This window comes from Rhinolophus sinicus, chromosome 2 (genome assembly GCF_057876585.1).
Source record: "Rhinolophus sinicus isolate RSI-liver-muscle chromosome 2, RSI-T2T, whole genome shotgun sequence".
Taxonomy (NCBI): Eukaryota; Metazoa; Chordata; class Mammalia; order Chiroptera; family Rhinolophidae; genus Rhinolophus; species Rhinolophus sinicus.
Genome location: NC_142502.1, coordinates 65,507,782 through 65,522,784, shown reverse-complemented (window position 1 = coordinate 65,522,784; position 15,003 = coordinate 65,507,782). Strand labels below are relative to the sequence as shown.

The window sequence follows — 15,003 nt, the reverse complement described above, 5'->3', positions numbered from 1 at the left end:
GTATTACTAAAAGTTATACTTTTAAAAGGGACCCAAATTAGCTCAGTTCACCATGTTTACAGACTGAAAACTTCAGTTCTAGAGTATTTGTTAGATTCTTCTTAAAAATACATCCCAATATATTTCTCTGGTGAAAATCTTTATACTTTCATTTATTTTGTCCATTATTTCCTCTATTTTATTGAACATATTAAAAGTAATTACTTATAATCTTTATTTGCTAATCCTAATACCTGGATCATCTCTGGGTTTGCATTTGTCTAATGTTTCTTATTCTCGTACGATCAATCATACAGTCTTGACACTTTGCATGTCTAGAAATTTTTTCTTATTTGGTAGACATTGTGAATGAAAAATCTATTGACACTACATATGGTGTCAACTTCCATGAGAGAAGTTTGTCCCCTTCTTGTTAAGCAGATAGGGTGAGGAGCTGATCTCATTCCAGTCTGGCATTGAGGTAAGTCAGAATTTAATTGTATTTTTTTAAAACAGCCTTGAGGTATACTTGACAAAATAATTTTTATGTACTTAAAGTGTACAATTTAATATATTTTGACATATTTATACACCTAAGAAATCATCATAATCAAGATAATGAACACATCCATCACCCACAAAATTTTGATCATGCTCTTTTGTAATTCCTCCCTCTCCATCCCTTCACCTGGAAACTATTGATCTGCTTTCTGTCACTATATATTGTTCTGCATTTGCAAGATGATTGTATAAATGCAATCATGCAGTATCTACTCTGTTTTGTCGGGCTTCTTTCATTCAGCATAATTATTTTGAGATTCATCAGGTTATTGTATCAATAGTTCATACCATTTTATTGCGGAGTAATGTTTCTTTTTATCAATATACTATACTTTGTTGATCCATTTACTTGTTGGTGGACATTTAGGTTATTCGCAATTTGGCTATTAAAAATAGAACTGGTGCAAATATTTGTTTAGAAGTCTTTGCATGGACATAATCCTTTTAATTTTCTTAAGTGCCTAGAAGAGGAATGTCTGAGTCACATGGTGCTATAGTGTTTACCTTTTTAAAAAATTGCTTAACATTTTCCCCAAATGGTTGTTGTATCATTTTAAATTCCTCACAGTGTATATGAATTCTGGTTGCTCTGCTTCCTTGTCAATACTTTGTAAAGTCAGTCTTTTTAATTTTATCAATTCTAATATGTGTGTGTAGTAGTATCTCATTGTGGATTTCAGTTGCATTTCATTAAAGACTAATGCTATTCAGCATTTTCTCATATCCTTACTTTCCATCTGGATATCTTTGGTGAAGTGTCTTTTCAAGTCTCTGGCTCATTTTTTTTCTGGGGGTGTTTGTATTATTATCGAGTTTTGAGAGTTCTTTGTTCTGGATATAAATACATCAGATATATGATATGCAAGTAGTGTATTTCAGTCCATGGCTTGTCTTTTCATTTGCTTAATTGTCTCTGAAGAGTGGAAGTTCTTCATTACAATAAAGTCCAATTTACCAATTTAAAAAGAAATAGATTATACTTTTGGTGTTAAAGAAATCTTTGCCAAACTCCAGATCATAAAGGTTTTTTTTCTAGAATTTTTATACTTTTGTTTCCTATGAAGTTCTATGATCCATTTTGAGTTAATTTTTATGTGTGTTGTGAGATGTGGATCAAAATTCATCTCTTTGCTTATGGATATCTAGTTGGTCTAGCACTATCTGTTGAAAAGATCCTTTCTCCACTGAATTGCCTTTGTGCCTTTATTGAAAATCAGTTGTCCATATATGTGTTGGTTTATTTCTGATATTCTATTCTGTTCCAATGTTGTATTTGTCGATTTTATGCCAATGTCATAGTTCCTGATGACTCGCTTTATAGTAAGTGTTGAAATCAGGTAGTGTATGTAAGTCCTCTAACTTTGTTCTTCTTGTTTGAAGTTGTTTTGGCTATTTGTATTTTTTCCATTTCTATAGGAACTTTAGAATCAGTTTTTCAATTCCCTTTCTTATTTTGCCCCAATTCTGCCCATTTCTTAAGATTCATCTCCAAAACCACATTTTCTAAAAAAAATCTCTTCAGATCCCAGGCGAAAGGAATTTCTTTTTCTTCTGTGCTCCGTTCATACATCATAACATTCTTATTGTATTTATTCATATTCGGCTATATCTACTTGTCTGATCTTTTCTACCATACAGTAAACCTCTCCAGATCAGGAAACTTGACTTGTTCCCTCTGTGTGCTGAAAAAACTTACTTTGTATTTTGAAGGATTTAGTCCTGAATTAAGAAAGGTCTGCAAAAGACATCTAGCTGTTTTTTTTAATGCATATTGTCAAAGAATAAAGAGATTTAGAATGGTTTATTCTGTTTTTCTGTTATCTCCAAGATCTCTCAGCCTGTATTATTGCTATTACTTCACTTTCAAAGAATAATGGGGTAATTATTTTCCAAATATCAAAATATGCTCTAATTGCTTGTGATGATAATTATATGCAGCTGTGTCTTAGTTTATTTATTGTTTACATACTCCCTCATCATTGAACTCTTGGGCGAATATCATATCTTTTAACATATCAATGATATATTTGGCTACCAGGACATAGGTACCTAGAGTCAGACCTAGTATATTTCCTTTCTGCTGGTTGCTTCCAGCCCTACTTTAGCCCTCCACTGGGAGGTGGGGGGTTGCAGTTATGCTCTTGCCCTCTAAAAGCCTATATTCTGAGGAAGAATTTTTGTATAGAGTATAATCACTTCCTTCCTATGAGAGAAATTCAGCCCAGTGTTCTGGCAGCATGGGAATGAATGTGTTTAGGCTGCTTTTGTAGAGTCTAAACAGTTCCAGACTTATTAGGAACACATACAACGAGGAAATTGTTGTAGCACCCAACAAATTAGCAGCCTAAATATATGAGTAGGAAAATCAGCTTTCTCATTACACTCAGGCATTATGTCATGTGACACTCACCTTGGGTAATGGTTTCTCCTGTGAGCAATTTAAGGTTCAAGACGCTTATGAATAGTTTTTTGTTTTCCTTCCTTAGTCTTTCCACACTCATTATATCTGATGAGATTGTACGAATCCTGTTTGTGTAGAACAACACTAATTTTTATTAAAGCATCGTGTGTTTAAAAGGCTAGTAGACAGTTTGTTGGAAGTTCGATATCCTGTTAGATTTTTGTCCTAAAGTAGAATCTTGATTAGTGGTTAAAGACAATTCACATTCAAATCTTAAATACAGTGACAAAATTAAAAAAAAATTAACTATTAGTTAATTGTATAAACACTATAGCAGTTATTTACCTTTAAGCCTGTTTTTGTGACAGCTTTGCAATGATTCGTTCTTTATCAGAGTGCTTGACAGGCCTGTGTCATCATAATGGAATTGATTCCTCTAGAAGATCTTACGGAAAAAAAGAGATGAGTAGGTATAGGGAAAATAGAATTGGTCAGCCTCCCTCCCTGGCCATCTCCTGGCCCTGACCCGGTGACCTGCAGCCCGATAAGATGGAATGTAGCGCAGGCCCCATTCATCCTGAAGATATACTGTAAATACCCTTATGGAAGCACCCTGGCTGTGCGCCACTATTATCTCTGTACGGTTTAAAGGGATCCAGCCATTTTACGAGGCAGGCTGCTGAGACATGGGGGGCTGCTGAGAAGGAGGCTGCTGGCTGATTGTGCCCCATAAGCCTGTGAATAAAGTATATCTACTCTACCTTTGGCTGCACGCATCTTCTTCCAGCTCCCTGAGTCACAGACACCTTACCCCGGGACCTCCACCCACTCAGACACCTGGCGCAGTGAGCAGAGTCCCAGCCAGGTAAGAGAGCTGTCCATCCCTGGGCAGGAGAACATGTGGCTCCTACCCAGTGTGTGGTACCTGGTGTCCACTGTTCTCATAAGCTGGGCTCCGTGGATAGGTGGGAAGACGTAGATGGTTCTCTGGCCAGCATAGAAAAGGCCTTGCCCATTTAACTGAGCAGTTGCCGGAACAAGCAAATGTTGCTGCCGGCTGTGTGGGCTGGCTGTTCCTCACCGTGCTGCGTTGCACCAAAGAGGAAGTGCACGCTGAAGTCGCCCGAGTGCCTGATTCTCCCTCCCCAAGTGGCCCAAGTGTGGGACCTGCAGTCCCAGGAGGAAGCGCTGGAGACCCGAGTCCACCAGCTTGAGGAGAACCTCCACAGAGGGGGGTCTAAAGCAGATGACACCCCGGAGTTCCTGACGGAGGATATTGGGGAGGCCAAAGACGTCCCACACCCTCATGTTCAGCCCATTGTGCAGCAGAAGATAAAACATGAATAACCTTTGTGGCCTGGGGGTGTTGCTGCTAACAACCCAGCAGTGACTGAGTTCAAAACTTACACTCCCTATACTCCCACGGAGTTGTGAGACTTGGGGAAGCAGTGCCAGCAACGCCCCGGAGAACCACTCCCGGCTTGGTTGCTGTGCTTGTGGGACGAGGGAGCAGACAGCATTCTCTGCTCTCCAGGTGAAAGGGAAAAACTAGCCTCTGAGAAGGTGCATCCGTCTCTACGGCAGCGGCTGCAGAACTGCCACAGGTTGGCTCAAGGCCAGGGCAACCACTCCCTGGTGGGGTGGCTCACTGCTACGGTTCGCACAGTGTGGAAAAATGCAGGCGAGCTGCCTGAAACTGTAAACAAATGGCAATCATATGCCAAACTTGTGCAAATCATCCGTGAAATGGGTAAGAGATATGCTATGTTTGACCCTAATACATGGGGGCCGGATGATGAGTGTTTTACGGCTAGCATGAGAGGCTTGGTTTTGGTACCACCCCTGTAAATGCCTTTGGGTCCTTGGTTGTTATCTTTGCACCCTATGTGGGGTGGCGGATCCACGAAGTTGCAACTGCCATGGCCACCCTGGGAGATGTGGAAGGCCTGCGGTGGGGGAATTTAGGGCATGCGGTCCAAAAAATCAAGACAAGGAAATCGAAAGTAGAAGTACAGGACGAGCCCAAGGGCCCCAAAAGGTGACACGCATGCAGATGTGGAGGGATCTCGTAGCAGCGGGGCTTGATCAGGAAAATAGACTGACAACCCAATGCGGTCTTGTTGGAACTTTGGTAACAGTTACATCCGGAATAGCAATTCCGGCAAAACCCCAAGGGGAAGTCCAGGAAGGCACAACCCATGGCTCTCCAAGATTTTATGTGGCCGCCGAGGTCAACTCCTTCCAGTTCTATGAGCAGAGGGGCCAAGGTACCCGGTCAGAGGGGATGAGCGGGGATGGGAGGCCCCATGTGGAACTGTCCAAAATTGGTCTTCTTCTAATGTGCAGAGGGTTTTGGCCCTTGTTGACATTGGCTCAGACTGAAGTCTTATTTATGGGAACCCAGAACTGTTCCCTAGACCAGTAATCTGCATTGACAGCTACGGGGGAAAAGACTGTGAAGGTGAAAGCTGTTTCCTTACCACTGGGTATAGGAAGGTTCCCCCACCCAACCCCCCGCTGTACTCACACAGTGTATGTCTCCCCCATCCGGAATATGTTCTAGGAGAGGACATGCTGCATGGCCTCAGGTTGCAGATTTGGTTGGATAGTCCCGCCTCCGGGTTCAGGTGGTATAGGAGGTGATTCGCAGACATGTTCACCACTTCCCTCAAGTGTTGCCTCAGCCCTGGCGTGTGGTCACAGTGCAACAGTGCCACCTGCCAGGAGGACATGAGGAGATTGGCTGCACAATATTAGAACTGGGGAAAGCACACATTGTGAGACCAACGCACAGTCCCTTTAACTCCCCAGTATAGCCAGTGAAGAAGCCAGATGGGACCTGGCGAATGACTGTGGACTACAGGGAGTTAAACAAGGTGACACCACCTTTGCACGCTGCAGTGATTTGATGGACACTTGACTGTTTGCTTGGGAATATACCACTATGTAGTGGATCTGGCAAATGCCGTCTTTTCTTTGACATTGCACCTGAGAGTCAAAAGCAGTTTGCCTTCACCTGGGACGGGTGGCAATGTACTTTTCAAATCCTCTTGCAAGGATATTTGCATAACTCCACTGTTTGCCATGGGCTTGTAGCCCAGGACTTGTCACAATGGGACCACCCATTCTCTGTGGCCCTATTTCACTATGTTGATGATGTATTACTAACATCTGAGTCTCTTTCAGATTTCGAGCAAGCAACTCCCTCTCTCCTCTGCCACCTGAAGTCACGTGGCTGGGTGGTGAACCAGGAAAAGGTCCAGGGCCCTGGCTTATCCATCAAGTTTTTGGGTGTTGTGTGGTCGGGTAAGACAAAGGTTATACCAGATGCTGTTATTGATAAAATACAGGCATTTTCCCCACCGACCAAGGTCTCCCAACTACAAACGTATTTGGGTCTGCTTGGGTATTGGCAGGTGTTTATACCCCATTTAGCACAGAGGGCAAGACCCTTATATTCCATGGTGAAGAAGGGTGACCCATGGGATTAGACTGAGGCTATAGAGCAAGGCTTTGTTGCCACAAAACAGGCAGTGCAGCAGGCACAGGCTCTACAAGTAGTAGACCCTGGTCGCCTGTTTGACCTTGATGTTCACGTAACCCAAGAGGAGTATGGCTGGGGCCTCTGGCAATGGCAGGAGAGTCTACTGTCACCAGTGGGGTCCTGGTCCCGATTGTGGAAAAGAGTGGAAGTCTGCTACTCCCTGATAGAAAAACAGTTGGCTGCTGTGTACATAGTTTTGGTGGCCACAGAAGCTGTCACAGGAATGGCACGGGTGTTATTTCACACAACATATCCTGTCCAAGGTGGGTCTGTACGTGGACCCAGGGACCCAAAACAGGGGTAGCACAGACCATCACCCTCGCCAAGTGGGGGGCCTACTTGAAGCAACATGGCATCCTCAATTCAAGCCCTCTGAGCACAAGTCCTGGGGCCTATTGAGCTCGTAGCCCAGGCTGAGCCAAACACTCCACCCACTGGGGAGGACTTGGAGCCCTCGCCCTACAGAGGACAGCCCCCCGTACCTGAAGATGCCTGGTTTACTGATGGCTCTAGACGGGGGGCCGCTGCCGTTTGGACGGCTATTGGAGTTCAGCCCAAAACAGACACCATTTGGTTTGATACTGGGGTTGGTCAGAGTAGCTAGTGGGCTGAGCTGCGGGCTGTGTGGATGATAATCAGCCATGAGCCTGGGCCCTTGGTTATTTGCAAAGACAACTGGGCAGTGTTTCAGGGCCTGACATTGTGGCTCCCCATATGGTAACACCAAAACTGGTTGGTAGGACACCGTCCGCTGTGGGGCCAGGCCATGTGGCAAGATCTCTGGGATCGAGAGCAAGGAAAGGAAGTGACCCTGATGCATGTCACAGTCACTCCCCCTTAACGTCCCCAGGTAATGATGAAGCAGATGCCCTGGCATGGTCCGGTGGTTAGAACGGTCTCCTAACACTGATGTGGCCCATTGGCTGCAAAGGAAGTTGCAGCACACTGGAAACTGAACCATGAGGCAGGTGAGCAGACGCTGGGGGCTGCCCTTGAAATGGCAGGAGATAGCTGATGCCTGCTATGACTGTGCTGTCTGTGCCCAGGACAGACCTCAACGGCGAAAATTCCCTGGGAAACACAGCAGCTCGCCTGAGGGAGGGTACCCCTCACTCGCTGGCAAGTAGATTATATAGGACCCTTGCCCAAAGCTCAGAATGCCACATATGCATTCACAGCAGTAGACGCCACTACATGGTTATTGTTTGCTTGGCCGTGTTCGGCTGTCGATCAGTGGCATACAGTGGTCACGCTTACATGACTATGTGCCCCCAAGTCATTGAAAGTGACAGGGGTACTCATTTTATGGGGCAAGAAGTGCAGCGCTGGGCTGCCAGGATGGACGTACAATGGTTGTTTCACACCCCGTACAATCCACAAGCTGCTGGCATGATTGAACGCTACAACAGCCATTTGAAGCAAGGCCTTTGGGTGTCGAAACACCCTCCCACGATGCGTGACTGGGCCTCACGTCTGTGGGACGTCTTGAGAATCCTGAATGAGAGACCACGGAAGGGAGGGTCCACACCAGTAGAAGCTGTGCTACATTGAACAGCTGCTCCCATTTAGTTACAGGTTACCACAAGTGAGACTCTGTTAAAGCCGGCAGAAATGGAAACATTTTGCTGCCAGCACCTACATGCTTGAAAGCAGGGGAACGGCAGCAATGGACTACGCCCTGGTGGGTCAAAAGCCCCACTGTCGGTGGTTGGGCCTGATAGTCCCATGGCGGGCTGGTTTGACCCGTGATTTACAAGTGACGCCAGAGGTAGTGGCCGAGTGGCCACCACAAGTGACTGTGGTATACGGAGGTCCTGACACCAGGATGATTTTGCGGGGAACCTATGTGCTCTTGCTATGGCCTATTATAGGGTCCCCCTGTTTTGCTACATGTTGAGACTACGCAAGGGACCCCAAGCACTGCCATGAAGGTCTGGTACCACACACCGGGAAAGGTGCCAGTGGCAACAACCTTCCTCTCCCAGAACAAAAAGCTGGCGTGCATCCTTCCAGATGGAAGGGATTTGCCATTGTTGGTTCCTAAGATTATTTCTTTCCGCCCGTAGTTATCTATAGGCTAATACAGCACAGGGCCCCTCGTGGAAGACGCTTCTCATGTAGATTGTGAGACTAGACCCTGGGAGGTGGATTGGGGGCCAGAGTCCCAGAGAGCAATTTCCAGGCTCTTGGCCTAAGATGCTGGCTCGGGTAGTAGATGGCCATCAGCTGTGACTAGTTGGCCATCAGCTGTAACCAGTTAGCCAATTAGCCACTGATATAACTTCCACGGCTACGCTAGGCGTTGTTTGGTTGTCAGAGAAGCGGACCGCAGGCTGCAGATCGTGTGGCTCCTGCTTCCTGTGTCTCCAACCCAGCCGCCAGTGAGACTATAATGGTATGACTCCCCTATCTATGGTTCCGTGGGTGTTCCTTTATGGCCTCACCATGTCCTGCGTCCTTGTGTGGGGAGTGGGACTAGAGACCCCTGCATGACACTCCCAATGCCGGGATGATTTTGCGGGGAACCTATGTGCTCTCGCTGTGGCCTATTATGGGACCCCAAGCACTGTAACATGTTGAAAGGGACCCCAAGCACTGCCATAAAGGTCTGGTACCACAAATCGGGAAAGGTGCCAGTGGCAGCACCCTCCTTTCCCAGGACAAAAACTAGCGTGTATCATCCCAGATGGAAGGGATTTGCCCTTGTTGGTTCCTATGACTACTATTTTTTTCCGTCCATAGGTGCCTATAGGCTAATATGACACAGGGCCCCTCACAGAAGATGCTTGTCACGAAGATTGTGAGGTGAGACCCTGGGAGGGGTGGGGGAAGTGGGGACAGAGTCCTAGAGAGCAGTTTCCAGGCTCTCAGCCTCACATAGAAAGGTGCTGGCTCGGGTAGTAGATGGCCATCAGCTGTAACCAGTTAGCTAAGTAGCCACTGATATAACTGCTATGGCTGCGTTGGTTGGTTGGTTGGTTGGTTGGTTGGTTGGTTGATTGGCAGAAAAGCAGACGACGGATTGCTGCTAGCAAGTGGATTACATTGCAGATCGTGTGGCTCCTGTTTCCTGTGTCTCCAAGCCAGCCGCCAGCGAGACAATAGTGGTGTGACTCCCCTGTATATGGCTCCGTGGGTGTTCCGTTTTGGCCTCACCATACTCTGTGTCCACCCGCTGAGAGTGGGAGCGGGACCAGAGACCCTGAATTACAGCTAGAGATACAAATCCAATGTTATCCTGTTATCCTGCTGGTAGTGGTAGTTGTGCCGAGTATGAGAGTAGATATGATCTCTGGGGATTGGAGGGAGGAGAGAGTTGTTTTTGTAGATGGAGGTCAAGGGACAAAAGAAGGTTTACTAAACCCCTCCTCTGTGGGAGGGACTGCTCTGCTGTGAAGGCTCCAACCCCAAGCAGGAGAGTGAGCACCTGGCTTTCTATTAGGGTTCCTTGCATATGGCCATGATAATGAGCAAAACAGCTAAGACAAGGGCATGCAGATGTGTGATTATTTACAGTGCCTGCAGCTGGTGGGAGTAAAAAAAAAAAAAGATGCGTCATTTCACTCAGTGCTCAATTTAACTCTTTTAGAAATATTCTTTCTCCCATGACTTCTTTTGCCTTCCTCACAAATCGTTCCCCCAAATCCCTTCCAGACTTTTCTCCAGGGAGTTACACAGACCATGTGAAGTTCTACTTCTAATCTGTCCTCTGCATTATAACTTTTTCACTGTAAAATAAATACCCTAAGGTGGAGTCCCATTGGCAGGCGAGGAGGAGGGGTTCAAGTGCAGGGCAGGCTTACTGACACCAGCTCCACTGGGTCAGACTCCTGCTGTGTTCACTTCTGTGCTCCAAGGATGCAATTGCCTTTTTTTTTTGTCTGCTTCTCCACAAAGTCTAGTCCATTTCTCTTGTTCTTAAATTTACTAACAACTCATTTTATACTAGTAATGAAGCCCTATGCCTTTCTTCCTGCTACAGAATAGAGTTCCTCTCTGATTAATACTGCCCTTCCAGCCTATTTCTTAGAACAAGGTGTAGGTGGGAAAGAATGTTTCCTATTTGTACTAGTTAGGTGGCTGTGATTGAAGCTTTCAGCAAACCTGGAGACATAAATGAAGCTACTATGGTTTAAACTAGAGAGGAGGAAATAGGTTAATTAGGGCTAGGACCTACCCTCACCAAGGTGCAAGTGGTGCTGAGAAGGAATGTATAAGCTTTTATTTATTTTTTATTTTTTTTTTAAATTTATTGGGGTGACAATTGTTAGTAAAATTACATAGGTTTCAGGTGTACAATTCTGTATTACATCATCTATAAATCCCATTGTGTGTTCACCACCCAGAGTCAGTTCTCCTTCCATCGCCATATATTTGATCCCCCTTACCCTCATCTCCCACCCCCCACCCCCCTTACCCTCTGGTAACCACTAAACTATTGTCTGTCTATGAGTTTCTGTTTCTCATTTGTTTGTCTTGTTTTTGTTGTTTTTGGTTTATATACCACATATCAGTGAAATCATATGGTTCTCTGCTTTTTCTGTCTAACTTATTTCGCTTAGCATCATACTCTCAAGATCCATCCATGTTGTCACAAATGTTCCTATATCATCTTTTCTTATCGCCGAATAGTATTCCATTGTGTATATATACCACAACTTCTTTATCCATTCATCTATCAAAGGACATTTTGGTTGTTTCCATGTCTTGGACACCGTAAACAAAGCTGCAGTGAACATTGGAGCACACGTGTCTTTATGTATAAATGTTTTCAGATTCTTTGGGTAGATACCCAGGAGAGGGATTGCTGGGTCATATGGTAATTCTATTTGTAATTTTTTGAGGAACCTCCACACTGCCTTCCATAATGGCTGCACCAGTCTGCATTCCCACCAACAGTGTATGAGCGTTCCTTTTTCTCCACAGCCTCTCCAACACTTGTTACTATTTGTCTTGTTGATGATAGCCATTCTGACTGGGGTGAGGTGATATCTCATTGTGGTTTTTATTTGCATTTCTCTGATGATTAGTGATGTTGAGCATTTTTTCATATGTCTATTTGCCATTTGTATGTCCTCTTTGGAGAAATGTCTCTTCAGGTCCTCTGCCCATTTTTCAGTTGGGTTGTTTGTTTTTTTATTGTTGAGTTGCATGAGTTCCTTGTATATTCTGGATATTAGCTCCTTATCAGAGGCACTGTTTGCAAAAATCTTCTCCCATTCAGTTGGTTGCCTCTTTATTTTGTCGATGGTTTCTTTTGCTGTGCAGAAGCTTTTAAGTTTCATATAGTCCAATTTGTTTATTTTAGCTTTTACTTCCATTGCCTTTGGAGTCAAATTCATAAAATGCTCTTTGAACCCAAGGTCCATAAGTTTAGTACCTGTTTTCTTCTATGCAGTTTATTGTGTCAGGTCTTACGCTTAAGTCTTTGATCCATTTTGAATTAACTTTGGTACATGGTGACAGATAGCAGTCCAGTTTCATTCTTTTGCACGTGGCTATCCAATTCTCCCAGCACCATTTATTGAAGAGGCTGTCTTTCTTCCATTGCATGTTTTTAGTTTCTTTGTCAAAAATTATCTGTCCATATTTATGTGGTTTTATTTCTGGGTTCTCAATTCTATTCCATTGGTCTATGTGTCTGTTTTTCTGTCAATACCATGCTGTTTTGATTATTGTAGCCCTGTAGTACAAGCCAAAGTCAGGAAGTGTGATACCTCCATTATTGTTCTTTTTTCTTAAGATTGCTTTGGCTATTCGGGGTCTTTTGTGGTTCCAAACAAATCTGATGATTTTTTGTTCTATTTCTTTAAAAAATGCCATTGGGATTTTGATGGGGATTGCATTGAATCTGTATATTGCTTTGGGTAATATGGCCATTTTAACTATGTTGATTCTTCCAATCCATGAGCACGGAATGTCTTTCCATTTCTTTGTGTCTTCTTCAATTTCTTTAAAAAATGTCTTATAGTTTTCAGCATATAGGTCTTTCACACCTTTGGTTAAGTTTATTCCTAGGTATTTTATTCTTTTTGCTGCAATTGCAAAAGGAATTGTTTTTTGTATTTCTTTTTCTGAGATTTCATTGTTAGTATATAGGAAAGCAATGGACTTTTGTACGTTGATTTTGTAGCCAGCAACTTTTCTGTATTCGTTGATTGTTTCTAATAGCTTTTTGGTGGAGTCTTTAGGGTTTTCTATATATAGCATCATGTCATCTGCAAAGAGTGACAATTTAACTTCTTCATTCCTAATTTGGATGCCTTTTATTTCTTTCTCTTGCCTGATTGCTCTGGCAAGGACTTCCAACACTATGTTGAAAAGCAGAGGTGATAGGGGACAGCCCTGTTGTGTTCCTGAATGTAGAGCAAAGGGCTTCAGTTTTTCACCATTAATTATGAGATTAGCAGAGGGCTTGTCATATATGGCCTTTATTATGTTAAGGTATTTTCCTTCTATACCTATTTTATTAAGTGTTTTAATCATAAATGGATGTTGTATCTTGTCAAATGCTTTTTCTGCATCAATTGATATAATCATGATTTTTGTCCTTTATTTTGTTTATGTGATGTATCACATTGATGGATTAGGAATGTATAAGCTTTTGATTAGACTTCTTTATAGAGAATCCTCATCCCGTGGAGCTTGGGGGCGGAGCTGGGTGAGTCAGAGGCCAGAAGGAGAGGCAGGGGGCGGCTGGCAAGGCACCTGCCCAGCACTGGAGGGTGGCAAAGCAGCTGAGGTTCCAGCAGGTACTCCTTGCGAGCCTCCCAGCTGAGGGGATCGTGGTAGGAGGCTTGAAGAGAAAACACTCAGACTTGGGGGAGGAAGAGGATGAGAAGTGGGAGTGGGGTCCGGCAGGCCTGCGAAGCTACCAGCAAGCCCTGCCCCGCATCTCCCTAGACAAAGTCCAGCGAAGCCTGGATCCCCGGATCACCCAGCCTCCGCAGGCCTGTGCTCATCCACAACACCCTCCAGCAGCTCCAGGCCGCGCTTTGCCTAGCTCCAGCAACTTTCCTGCTGCCTGTGCTCCTTTTCCTGGGTGAGGATTTCTCCCTGTCGCCCCCCATCAGCTCTGTTCTCAGGGAGCAGGAATTCCATGGACGAGACCGAGCCCCCTCAGAATCCAGTGGCTCCCCTCATCCCCAGAATGAAGGGCTGCCCTAGGCGATCCAGTCTTCCTAGAACCTCTGAGCTCCTGATACCTGGGGGACTCGTGTCTGGATGACTTTTTTCTGGACATGGACACATCCGCAGTGGAGAAGGAATCTGCACTGGCCCCACTGGAGGCTTCTCATCACCTCCTGTATGTCCCAGGGTGCTGGAAGTGGAATGCACTACCCAGTAGATCCCATCCTGGAAATCACTCTGGGATCCTAAAACTTTGATGGGGGTGGTGATGGTGATGCTTCCTCCACATCTCAGCGTCAGTGGGCTGGGTCCCTGAATACAACCGTGTGTATGTGCGGGCGTGCACGCGCGTTTTGGGGGGTGCTCTAAGAAGTGACTATGGCCTCCTTTTTTCCCCATTTCAGGGTTCCCCAAACTGTCTTGTGCGCGTGCGCCTGTGTTACGGCAGACTTCTGTGAAGGTGGGTCTTCCTGAACTAATTTATCTGTTCCAAATGCCTTAATGAGACTGTTTCTGGGAGTCTGATTTCCCACTGCCACGGTTCTTCTGCTTTGCGCCTCAGTTCCTACTCCCCTTGTGACCACTGGGGCCTCAGGGAAGATAAGCTGGGCCTGTCAAAGGATGACAGGGATAGGCTGCCTGGTTGCTATGGAAACCCAGGCTCTGCCTCTTCTACCTCTAGGGTGTACCCTGTTTCCCCAAAAATAAGACTAGCCGTACCACCAGCTCTAATGTGTCTTTTGGAGCAACAATTAATATAAGACCCGGTCTTATGTTCTATAAGACCCGGTCTTACAGTAAAATAAATAAATTTTTCTCCACGGTAGGAGGAGCTGCCTCCTCCCAGCTGAACCCCACCCACCTCCTTGGCAGGACCAGTCACAGCAGCCTCCTGATTCATAACCAGGCCAGAACATGTGCAATAGGGTGGAAACCAAACTGCTCCATGCCGCATTATTTAAAAGAAAGGTGGGTTTTGTGGTGTGTTTTTTTTTATTATTGTAATTATTTTTTAAATAAAAGTATTTTGGGGAAAAAAAAAAGACTTCTATCGAAACTGAACTGGAAGGCTATAATGGTTCAAATACTAAAACAGAATTATCAGTAACTTGGAAGGATTAGAAAATACTCGGAACTTCACTGTTCCCCATTCACTAATGAGCTCTTCAAAGCAGGATGGCCACTGAATAGCTATGTAACTACCAAGTGTCTTACTCTGAGTAAGATTACCTGTTATTTAATGTGCCTGCCGATCTTGGACGTGCCTAATTAGTCCTTAGTAGGTATGGGTGGGAAAGTGGAATGTTCTCACCTTCCAGGCCTTTAGTCAGAAAGTTAGGATGTTTCAATATGGAATGGGACCTTAATGCTAAAGCATGGATTTCCA

At 44.8% G+C, this 15,003-nt stretch overlaps 1 pseudogene; it reads left to right on the top strand.

The window, feature by feature from the left end:
• Nucleotides 1-4,860: 4,860 nt before the first annotated feature.
• On the top strand, nt 4,861-14,125 carry LOC109446351 (SERTA domain-containing protein 3-like; annotated as a pseudogene).
• Nucleotides 14,126-15,003: the final 878 nt, after the last annotated feature.